We start from the raw sequence: 12747 nt of genomic DNA on the forward strand, positions 1-12747 counted from the left end.
TGAGACAAGAGAATAACTTGAATCTGGGAGGCAGAAGTTGCAGTGAGCTGAGATCACACCCCTGCACTCCAGCCTGGATCACACAGCAAGACTGTCTCAAGAAAAAGAAAATCTCATTGTAGATCAGAATGTACAAATGAACACTTATAATCAATTTCAATGATAAGGAAAATAGCTTTGAATCCCAATTAAATGAAATGTTATTTCCCCTTCCAAATTCTATTATTTTCATTAGTAGACCTATATTACAAACAATTGTATTCAATCATTATATTCTGAATAATTATCAGTAAGTTTGTGGAAATTTATTTGCTCTCATCAGATATATACAGATACGCTCTCAAGATATCCCCGGTTTTGCCCCTTGTTACACAGAACCGACAGTATTTGCTATCTGGCTTTTTGGAAAAAGTTTGCTGATCCCTAGGCCTGCACCTTGGAAATGCGGGAAGGTGGTGGAAAAAAATCTGCTTTCACAAAGACTCAACTTTGAATAATCATGAGCTTCAAAGCAGCTCATATGCATATTAAATTAATGTGATCTTTTCTAGCCCAAGGACCCATGTGGAGGAAAAAAAAAATCTCTGGTAACTGGCATCATCTAGTGTTTCAAAATATCTCTACAGGTATTTCAAAAACAAAATTTAGCAATAAGTCAGAAATTATCAGGCATACTAGAAGATAAGATCGAGTCATGAAAATCAAGAGAAAGAACAAATGGTAGGAAAATGTCTTTCAATTCCTTTTGGCCCTTCGTATTTCCACCTAAACTCATAAGCTTTTAAAAAGATAACATAGGAGAATATTTTTGTAAAAGCATTCTTGAGATACAGCACTGAATGTAAAGGAGAATATTGGAGCATTCAACTACATTCAAGAAATAACTTCCGTTTATTAAAACATACTGTAAAAATGAAAGCACAAGCCTTAGAGAGGAAGATAATGGTAACACATAATGGCCAAAAAGAGGAATTGGTTCTAGAATAAGCAACTACAAATGGATAAGAAAAAGACAACTTGGCCTGCTGCGGTGGCTCACGCCTGTAATCCTGGCAGTTTGGGAGGCTGAGGCTGGTGGATCACGAGGTCAGGAGATCAAGACCATCCTGGCTAGCACGGTGAAACCCCGTCTCTACTAAAAATACAAAAAATTTAGCCAGGTGTGGTGGTGGGCGCCTGTAGTCCCAGCTACACTGGAGACTGAGGCAGGAGAATGGTGAGAATCTGGGAGGCAGAGCTTGCAGTGAGCTGAGATCACGCCACTACACTCCAGCCTGGGCGACAGAGTGAGACTCCGGTGCAAAAAATAAAGAGACAACTGTATAGAGAAATGAGCAGAGCACCCAACGAGGCAATTTATAGAACAGACAATCCAAATGTCCAGTAAACGCATGACAAAGTACACAATCTCATTAGTAATCATGAATTGCAAATTTGAAACTGCAGTGAGATAGTATTGGATACCTATCAGATAAGCACAAATTGAGTCTAAATGTAGTCCATGTTGGCCTGGATTTGGATAAGTGTTAACTCTTTTACTCAACTGATGAGAGAGTGAAAATGTGAACAAACACTTGGGAAAACAGTTCCATTCCTATTTATATGCCTTAATAACCCAGTGTTCTCAAACTTTTTGGTCTCAGGACACCTGTATACTCCTCTTATTTTGAAATATTAATGTCTGACTTAATATAAGACAGCTGAAATATCTCATCTGTTTCTGCATTCAGTATGTTTTGATATGTTGGTTTGGGTAACATACATGAAGACAAACTAGCCTCAGAAAGATACACGCTAGGAAAAAGGAAAGGTATGTTGATAACCATTTCAGAATAATGAATATTCCTGTTTGATACTACACCAAAGCTTGAGAAGTGGTAGTTTCTCAAGTTTTTCAAGTGGTTTGGTGCAATCTGAAGACTGCAGTCCCATCAATGAACTTTATATCTTTATGCTTTAAAATTTATGGGCGGGGCATGGTGGCTCACCCCTGTAATCCCAGCACTTTGGGAGGCTGAAACGGGTGGATCATGAGGTCAGGAGTTCAAGACTAGCCTGGCCAAGATGGTGAAACCCCGTCTCTACTAAAAACACAAAAATTAGCCAGCCATGGTAGCAGGCGCTGGCAGTCCCACCTGTGGGGGAGGCTGAGGCAAAGAATCGCTCGAACCCGGGAGGTGGAGGTTGCAGTGAGCCAAGATGGTACCACTGCACTCCAGCCTGGGTGATAGAGTGAGACTCCATCTCAGACAAAAAAAAATGTGTGTGTGTGTGTGTGTGTGTGTGTGTGTGTGTGTGTGTGTGTGTGTATAAAATTTATTAGACTACCTTGCAATTTCAGGGGTTCTTTTACCCATATATGATTTTATAACATTACTAAGTGGTCTTTGGAAAATATTGGTTCACTGAGTAATCCAGATATTCCAACTGTTGATACAGTTTTGTTTTGTTTTGTTTGTTTGTTTGTTTTGTTTTGTTTGTTTGAGATAGGCTCTTACTCTATTGCCCAGGCTGGAATGCAGTGGTGCGATCTTAGCTCACTTCCGCCTCCTGGGTTCAAGTGATGCTTATGCCTCAGCCTCCAGAGTAGCTGGGGCTACAGGCATGCACCGCCAGGCCCAGCTAATTTTTGTACTTTTGGTAGAGATGGGATTTCACTATGTTGGCTAGGCTAGTCTTGAACTCCTGGCCTCCAGTGATCCCAAAGTGCTGGGATTACAAGTGTGGGCCACCTTGCCTAGCCCTACACATTTTTAATAAAGAACAAAATTCACATTTGTTGTAATCCACTGATCTCATCAGAAAAGTCTTTTTAAGTGTTGGAATTAGTTAACCTTACATTGGTGGTAAGTTTTTCAAATCTTCTTATTGTCTACTCATGTTCTAAGTTGTTTTCCTTGAAGTGACAGGCTCACTTTCTTCATTTTTGAAGAAATGTGTTAGATAATCAAGTTTGAATAATCATGGTTTGTTAGTTGTTCTTGCATGTAAAAATGGTGTTCCTTGAAAAAAGCGGTTATTTCAGTTTATAAATCACATGATCACGGAAGTTGCTTTCCTCAAGAAAAACTATGGCATAACAGAATTAGTTTATGCTTTATTTCTCGTTTTGTAAAACAGATAATTAAAAGATGTGTATTCATGGATCAAGACTTAAAACATTAATGAGTCTTGCTGCTTCATCAGTGATATTTTCAATGATACTAGATCTACATCATTTTTACTATAATTGTAGTGCCAGTTGAGAATGTGATAACTTCTAGTACAGCCTGGTGCCAACTGCCTTCAGTTTTGGAAATACATCAACGGTTTTACCCACCATAGCTTTTGCATCATGTAACAATTTTTGCTTCAATTGTTAAACATTATTTTGAAAACTCAAAGAATAGTAAAGTCTGTTTTATTGCCCATATTTTTACTATTTCTTTGTTCTTTATTCCTTCAGGATGTTCTGAGAATCCTTCTTTTTATCATTTTCCTTTCTGGTTCAATAACTTTTCTAACAATTCTTTTGATGTAGTTTTGTCTCATGACTAATTTTTAGTTCTCATTCATCTCGCAATTTCTTGATTTCCCTTTCATTACTAGTGGATGTTTGCTGGTTATAGAATTGTTTGTTGTCAGTTCTTTTAGGACTTACAAAAATGTTATCCTGCTTTGTTCTGGCCTCCATGGTTTCAGGCGAGAAATCTGCTGTCATTTGTATTGTTTTTCATCTGTGGATAAGGTGTCATTTCTCTTACTTCTCTCAAGGTTTTTCAGTTTAGTCGTTAGTTTTCAGAAGTTTATGATATATATTAGCATTGATTTATTTATGTGTATCCTCTTTGGATTTATTCAATTTCCTGAATCTGTAGATCTTCGAATAATTGTTCAGCTGCATCTTGTTCCTTTTCTGAGATTCCAGTGGCAGGAATGTTGCGTCATTTATTATAGTCCCACAAGTATCTTTAATGTCTTTTTTAAACAAATATTATTTATTTATTTATTGCCAGAGTTTCGCTCTTTTGCCCAGGCTGGAGTGAAGTGGTGCAGTCTTGGCTCACTGCAACCTCTGCCCCTGGGTTTAAGTGATCCTCCTGCCTCAGCCTCCCAAGTAGCTGGGATTATAGGTGTGTGCCACCATGCCCAGCTAATGTTTGTATTTTTAGTAGAGACAGGGTTTTGCAATGTTGGTCAGTCTGGTCTTGAACTCCTGACCTCAGGTGATCCACCCATCTCGGCCTCCCAAAATGCTAATGCCTGAGCCACTGCGCCCAGCCACCTTTTTTTTTTTTTTTTTTTTTTTAAATCAGTTTATTTTCTCTTGTTTAGGTTGGGTAATCTCTCCCATTTTGTTGTTCAGCTTACTCAGTTTGTATTTTATTTTTGTTAGCGTATTTTTTGGTTTTCAACTTGGTATTTGTTTCTTTCTTGATTTCTTTGCTGAAACTTTGTGTTATTTCTTTGTGTCAAAATTATGTTTGTAATTGCCTTTTTTCTTTTTGAGATGGAGTCTTGCTCTGTCGCCCAGGCTGGAATGCAGTAGAATGTTCTTGGCTCACTGCAACCTCTGCCTCCTGGGTTCAAGTGATTCTCATGCCTCAGCCTCCCGAGTAGCTGGGATTACAGGTGTGTGCCACCATGCCTGGCTAATTTTTGTATTTTTAGTAGAGATGGAGTTTCACCATGTTGGCCAGGCTGGTCTCAAACTCCTGACCTCCAGTGATCCGACCGCCTCTGCCTCCCAAAGTGCTGGGATTACAGGCGTGAGTCACCGTGTCTGGCTGTAATTGCTTGTTGAAGCAGTTTTATAATACATAGTTTAAAATCTTTGATAGATAATTATGACATCTATGAATTCTCATTGTTTGTACCTTTTGACTACATTTTCAAATTCTTGTTCAGATTTTCCTGGTTCTTAGTATGGTATGACGTGTTATATTTGGTTGAATCGTTTGCATTTTAAGTGTTATGTTATGAAGCTCTGCATTTTATTTAAATCCCCCCTTTTAGTAGGATTTATCTGAAACTTTGCTTTTAGGGTGGAGGCGGGGCACAGCCTTGTTACTACTCCCAGGTGTAAGTTAAGATTCCAGTTCCTTAATACGCTTAAGGACTCATTGATGGAGACGTACACCTAGTAATTGCTGAGTAGGAGTGAAAACTCTGGACTTGCATTATACCTTTGTGGATACTACCCTGGCTCAAAGGGTTCCTGCTTTTCACTTGGCCTCCACTGCCACTGGGATGGAGGGGTGGGTAAGTTATCACTGGGCAGTGCTTTGAGTTTTGATTATCCAGTAGGCCTCTCCTGTCATATCTCTGTAGAGGGAGGGATAGGGGTATGTCCTTATCATTGGGTGGATGTTGAAGTCAGGCTCCCCACTTTTCTTCCACCCACACTCTAGAGGGAGGAAGCCACGTTATTGCTCAGTGGGTATGAATGTTATGTGTCCGCACTTGACCTTCTTTGGTATCATGCTCTCTGTGGGTAGGAGTGGGGAATGGCTGACTATGTCCTCCTTTTAAGTCTTTGCAAAAGGTATATGGCTTGGGCTTTTATTTGTGCCATTTGGCTTAAACTGGTTTGTTGTTGTCCATGAGTTTTTTGTCTTGGTAGCCTGCTGCTTCCCTGCTTTTTTGACTAGACACAGCAGAATTTTCTTCGAGTTTCATGTATGTGTGTGCCTGTTGGTGTTTCTGAGTTGTCTGCTTCTCTAGCAACTTTTCTTGTGTATATGAGTCAGAAAGGAAACCTAGGGAATTCATCCTCTTTTGTTTCTTGGCATCTGAAGCCCTCATTGGTCTGCCCTCTCTCTACATTCTGTTGTCTTCTTTTGTTTGTCTTACGTATCATGGCCAAGGGTTTTTAAAGCTGTATTTAGTGGAAAGAACAGAGAAAAGTACATTTTCTGCATTTTGTCTGGAAGTGGAAGTCTGCATTCATTTTTGCCTTTTATCCCTGAATATAGAGTTCTGGGATGATTATGTTTTTCTTCTTCAAGCATTTAAAAGACATTGCATTGTTTCCTGTCTTCCATGGTTTCTAATGAGAAGTCAGGTGTGGTGTCAGTAGTATCATTATTCCCATGTATATAATAATGTTTTGATATTCTCTGGCTGCTTTCAGGATTTTCTCTTTATCTTTGGTTTTCAGCAGTCTGACTATGATGTGCCTAGGTGTGGTTTTCTTTGTATTCATCCTGCTTGGGGGTTGCTGAGCTTCTTGAAACTGTAAGTTGACATTTTTCACCAAATTTGTGATAAGCTTGACTTTTATTTCTTACTCTTTTTCTGTCTCATTTCTCTCTCCTCTTCCTCTGTAACTCTAATTATATGAATGTTAGTATATTTGATATTTTATAGACTACTGAGGGTCTGTTTGTTTTCTTCCCAGTGTTTTTACTTTTAGTACCTCAGAATAGGTACACTATTCATGCATTTTCAAGGAGATGGACCATTTTTCTACCAATCTCTTGTTAAGCCCATCCACTAAAATTATCATTGAAATAACTATACTTACTAGTTGTAGAATTTTCTTTTCTTTTCTTTTGAGACGGGGTCTTGCTCTGTCACCCAGGCTGGAGTGCAATGGTGCAATCTCGGCTCACAGCCACCTCCACTTCCCGGGTTCAAGCGATTCTCGTGCCTCAGCCTCTCATGTAGCTGGGTCTATAGGCGTACGCCAGCATGCCTGGCTAATTTTTGTATTTTTAGTAGAGATGGGGTTTCGCCATGTTGGCCAGGCTGCTCTCAAAGTCCTGGCCTTAGGTGGTCCACCTTCCTTGGCCTTCCATAGTGCTGGGATTACAGGCAGTAGCCATCGCACCCAGCACTGAAACTCTATTTAAATATAGATTTTAGCCAATGATATTCTGCTTTTTTTTCCCAAGGGTAAAATGACCTCCCATTCCAGCCAGTTTTTGGTTATTTACAAGTAACTTCAATTAGTTAGCTTTTACATTTTATTCAGATTTGAGACATTTTAGGAAAGTTATTCTGATATTAGTCCCTATGCTGTTACCAAATAAATAAATAAATAAATAAATTTATGCGTGAGAGTCATTGTTTTATTAAGGTATATTTTACATACACTCTAATTCACCTCTTCTAGATGTGTATGAATGTGATTTGGTAAATATGAACAGTAATTTAACTACCATCATAGTCAAGATACAGAATATACCCTTTACCCATAAATTTGCTCATGACCCTTTGAAGTTACTGCCTTCCTCCCACTCCAGCTCCTGGCAATCACTGATCTGTTGCTTTTGTATAGTTTTGCCTTTTCTAGACTAATACATGAATGGAACCATACAGTATGGAATCTTTTCTGTCTGCCTCTTTTTACTTAGCATAATAGTTTTGAGATTGGTCCATTCACTAGCTTACAGTTGAGTTTCTTTCAATTTTTGGCCAGTATATAAAGCTGGTGTGAGCATTTATATAACATGCTTCATGTGGATGTATCTTTTCATGTTTCTTGGGTAAATACCTAGGACTGGAATTTCTGACTTGTTGGAAATATATTCTTAACTTTGGAAAACAGTTTCACAGTTTCTTAAAAAGTGTCTGTATAACTTTTCCATTTCTAGAGATCTGAGAGTTCCATTTGCTGTACATTGTTGCCAGCACTGGATATTGCCACTGTTTCTAAATTTTAACCATCTGTTTGGCATTTAGTGATACTTTATTGTGGTTTGATTTTGCATTCCCTGATGATTAATTAGATTGAGCATCTTTTTATGTCTTTATTTGCCATTTGTATATCTTTGGTGACATGTCTGTTAAAATATTTTGTCTCTGCCACCATTTTTTTCCAATTGATCTGCTTGTCATCTTGAGTTGTAAGAGTTTTTTAATATATTATTCACAGAAGTCAGTTATTGGAGATGCGTTTTATAAATATTTTTGCCTAATGTTTGACTTGTTTTCATTTATTTAGCAATGTTTATTGAACAGCAGAGGGTTTAATTTTGATGACATTTGTCATTTGTTAATTTTTTTGGGATTTGAAAAAATTATGCTTTTTATGCCTTATTAAAAAATCTTTGCCTGCCCCAGGGTTACTTGTAGGTTTAAAAAATCCATTTATGGTTAAATTACACATATGATAAGAGAATATGAGATAAGATTCATGTTTCTTTGTTTTCCATACGGATTATTTAGCAGTTCCAGCATCATTCTAAGTGATTATTTATTTCTCTCTTGAATTATCTTGGCCCCTTGGTCAAAAGTTAATTGAATATGGAAAAGTGAGTCTATTTCTGTATTTTCTGTTCTTCTGACTTATTTTTCTCTCCTTATACCAAAACCAAACACAAAATAGATTTTTTTTTCAAAATCACAAGTTCATATTTATGTTTTCAGTTTAATATCACAATTACATATCTTTAAAACAGCTTTATACCTGTAGCTAAGCTATAATTGTATATTTTCTTTTAATGTCATCTTTCCCATAACTGAAAAAGTCATTAAAAGAAGGAAAGATTATTTTTGTTTCAATTTAAAAGTAATCAAAACTAAGTGTACAAGTATTAAATAGTTTTGTTTTGTTTTTTTTTTTTTTGAGACGGAGTCTCGCTCTGTCGCCCAGGCTGGAGTGCAGTGGCGCGATCTCAGCTCACTGCAAGCTCCGCCTCCCGGGTTCCCGCCATTCTCCTGCCTCAGCCTCCCGAGTAGCTGGGACTACAGGCGCCCACAACCGCGCCCGGCTAATTTTTTGTATTTTTAGTAGAGACGGGGTTTCACCGTGGTCTCGATCTCCTGACCTTGTGATCCGCCCGCCTCGGCCTCCCAAAGTGCTGGGATTACAGGCGTGAGCCACCGCGCCCGGCCTACAAGTATTAAATAGTTAAAGCTAGTAGATCAGTAATGAAATTTAATACTGCGTTTTGCTATCTCTTTTTGAGTTTACTAGTGATGTAAGAGATATTTGAGTTATTTGCTGTGATTATATAAATACTCTTTTGATGCATAATTCAGCTGTTAGCATCATGTTAATTTGTGGCATTAATATTTTTACTGATAGCCCTTCTGTGATTCTGATTTTTGGTAGTGGTTTTTACCTGGCAAGTAGCATTTTGTCGGTTGGCAGGTACTGGGAATCTGCTTTATCACTTCTTTTTTAAGAAAAGTGGAAAACACAAACAGTTTGTACACCAAAGTTATATTTCAAGGATTCCATTCAACCAGAGTCTGGTTCACCTTATTGACTCAACTTGGGGATATATGTACTAGATTTTTACATAAATCTGTTTGGAGAAACTCGTTTTATCCGTGTAATGTTTGTAAGACCAGAAGTTCTTTTACTGTTCTTGAAATAAAACTTTTAAGAAGCTGAGTATTCTTCTGTTAGTTTCAAATTTGGATTAAAATTACCCTAAGGTTTTGGACTAAAGAGAAAGCAAATAATCTGTTCTTATGTTCTTAAAAGATGTGATTTAAGTGTATCCAACTAACTTGATTCTTACTGTGTCTGTGTTTACTCCTACTCAAATGAAAGCTTTAAAATTTTTTCCCACTTTTTGAAGTGTTTAACTCTTCTGTACTATGCAGTGTTTTTTAACTTTAAAGTTGTGTTAAGCAAACATGTTTAAATTAATAATTCAATTTCAAAAACCCTAATTTCAAACAATAAGTTTTATCATCGTATACATTATGAGCTTTTAGGAATAACCAAAAAAACGGGAGTGGATGTTTTATGTGGAAGTTATGTGTATCCCTTTTCTGCTTTTGGCTACGGACAGATATCTTAGAATTAGCTTTATGGTGCATTCATCTATATGATTATTTCAGTTAATATCATCTTAATATAATACAGGTTACTTGAGAAGAAAACAAACTCTTAACCCACTGTTGGAGAGAGAGCAGGTAGTATACTAACTTTGATACAGAATTTCATGTGAGGAAAAAAAGGAAAATATTTTCCATTAAAAGTTGAGTTTTTATCTAAAATTCTCCTAATTTTCTAGAAAAACCTTAATTTTTCTAAAAATATGTTGAGGAATTACATATATAATTTGAAGAATTATATATAAAATTCACTTTGCTGTATATATAGGCTGTATCTATAGAGCTATATATAGGCTGTATATATGCTATATGCTCTATATATGGTATATGCTACATATATAGAACATATAGCATATATAGAGGCTATATATATAGCAACTGAATAATAGATATACATTTCTAGGAATACCCCAAATATTAGAACGTATATACTAAAATCACATCAGGAAACAAATAATAGCATCCCAGAAATTCCATTCAAGACTCCTGTTGGTTACTACTCCTAACTCCCCAAAGACATGCACTGTCATCACTAGTAACAACATAGGTGAGTCTTGCATGTTTGTACTTTGTGTAATTGAGCTACTAAGTACTGTTTTCTGTCATCTTTCACATATGTATTTGTGAGATAAATCCAAATTGTTGCTTCCAGTTGTTTATTTTTCTCATTGATGTATAGTATTCTGTTGTTAAGAGTACCGTAATTTATTTATTTTACTGTTGGGCATTTTGGGGACTTTCAATTTGAGGTCATTATGAATTATGTTTTTGAACATTCCAGTACATTTCTTTTGGTTGACACTGAGAGCATTTTATGGATTCTAATCCCAGAGTGGCTACTTTCTTTTCTTTCTTTTTTGTTTTTCTGAGACAAGGTCCAGCTCTGTTGCCCAGGCTGGAGTGCAGTGGCACAATCTTGGCTCACTGCAACCTCCACCTCCTGGGTTCAAGCAATTCTTCTGCCTCAGCCTCCCGAGTAGCTAGGATTACAGGCATGCACAACCATGCCTGGCTAATTTTTGTTTTTTTTTTTTTTTTAGTAGAAATGGGGTTTCGCCATGTTGGCCAGTCTGGTCTCAAACTCCTGGTCTCAAGTGATCTACCTGCCTTGGCCTCCCAAAGTGCTGGGATTACAGGCATGAGCCACCATGCCTGGCTGTATGTTATTTTCTTACAACCTAAATAAAAGCCATTATGTAAACAAGACAGAGTATTCAGTACATTTCCATAGTTGATGAATTTATCTTTATTACTTGTATGTAACTAATTATGAACTCCTTGAGTTCAATTCCTCTTTCATTTCCTGACTTATGGGCTTGAGCAAGGAATTTAACCTCTCTGCTTCATTTGTAAAATGAAAAATAGTGGTATCTACCTAAAATGGTTGTGGTTAGATGGGAATAAAGTAATTTCTTTTCTTTTCTTGCTTACTTTTTTTTTTTTTTTGAGATGGAGTCTCACTCTGTTGTCTAGGCTGGAGTGCAGTGGCGCGATCTCGGCTCACTGCAACAACCTTCACCTCCTGAGTTCAACTGATCTCCTGCCTCAGCCTTCTGAGTAGCTGGGATTACGGGCGCTTGCCACCAGGCCCAGCTAATTTTTGTATTTTTAATAGAAATGGGGTCTCACCATGTTGGCCAGGGTGGCCTCAAACTCCTTACCTCAAGTGATCCACCTACCTCTGCCTCCCAAAGTGTTGGGATTACAGGCGTGAGCCACTGTGCCTGGCGTAGATGGGAATAAAGTAATTCTTATAAAGTACTTGGCTTAGTTGCTGGCAAATAATAATGCTTACTGATTCTTTCATATTACCCATATTTTATTGGCTAACTTTATGCCTTCCTTAAATTATGAAATTCTATAAAGTATCCTTGTCTATTTTAAAATTACACTCATTTTTATAACTTACAAGCTTTATTTTTATATATCCAGGATACTAGATATTTGTAATTCAAATTGGAGGCTATTTTTTGTCATTTGATTTTTTTTTTTCTGTAATGTGTGTTCTCACCACATAGAAGTTTTTACATTTTTATGTAGTCAGATTTATTCATGTTTTTATTTATGGTTATGTTAAAGATAGCTATTCGGGACATATTTCTTCAGGGTTTATAATTTATGTATGTTATTACAAATAGAGAAATTACTTTTTCTTTGACCCAATAGGTAGAGGGCAGTTTTGTGGACTCAGAAAGCTTGCCTCTCCTATTTTATTTTAGAAAAATCTCTGAGATTCTGCCTCCTCGTTTCCAAGCCGGAGTTTAAAATATTTACATTTTTACTTCATAGTGTTAAGACATTGTGTAACGTAAGTATAGTGTTTAAAAAAATATCTTAAAAATGTAATAGTGATTTGGCAGAGACCAAAGCATGGAGGGCCTTGAAATGCTGCTCTATTTGTTATCTATTATTATAAAGCAGTTACCATAAACTTAATATTTTAAAACAGCACCCATTTACTTAGGTCAGAACTCTGGGCATCAGGCTCAACTGTGCTGTTTAAGGTCTCACAAGACTCGAATCAAGGTGTTACCTGGGTGGAGGTTCTGGGGGTGAATCCTCTTCTAGGCGCATTCAGGAGTGGGAGGAATTCAGTTCTATGCAGTTGTAGGACTGAGCTCACCATTTTCTTACTGCCTATTGGCCTGGGTCACTCTCAGCTCCTAGAGGCCACTCTTTGGTTTTTGCTCCTGGCTCTTTTTAATCTTCAAAGACAGCAACAGTGTATTGAAATGTTCCCTTGCTGTGAATTTCCCTTTTACTACTAGCTGGAGAAAACTCTGCTTTCAAAGGGGTTGTTTGATTAGATTAGGCAAATCTCCCTTTTGATTAATTCAAAGGCAGTTGATTGGTGACTTTAATCTGCAGAATTCCTTTGCCATATAATGTATTAATAGCATTATCCCTGCCATGATATTTCACCATATTTACAGCCTCTGTATTAGGGTAGGAAATTTGGTCGGGTTGGTG

At 37.3% G+C, this 12747-nt stretch overlaps 1 protein-coding gene across 17 annotated transcripts in view; it reads left to right on the plus strand.

The window, feature by feature from the left end:
* KMT2C (lysine methyltransferase 2C) overlaps nucleotides 1–12747 on the plus strand; it is a 298256-nt gene that overhangs the window by 134968 nt on the left and 150541 nt on the right. Inside the window, exon 1 of one of the 17 annotated variants that reach the window (XM_021936443.2) lies at nucleotides 6140–6216. The exons of the other annotated variants lie outside the window; for them this stretch is intronic. The gene's annotated coding sequence lies outside the window, so the exon portion shown is untranslated. Of the gene's footprint in view, nucleotides 1–6139; nucleotides 6217–12747 lie in introns of those variants that run through there. 17 annotated transcript variants of the gene reach the window in all.

Source organism: Papio anubis, chromosome 4, assembly GCF_008728515.1.
Source record: "Papio anubis isolate 15944 chromosome 4, Panubis1.0, whole genome shotgun sequence".
Classification (NCBI taxonomy): domain Eukaryota; kingdom Metazoa; phylum Chordata; class Mammalia; order Primates; family Cercopithecidae; genus Papio; species Papio anubis.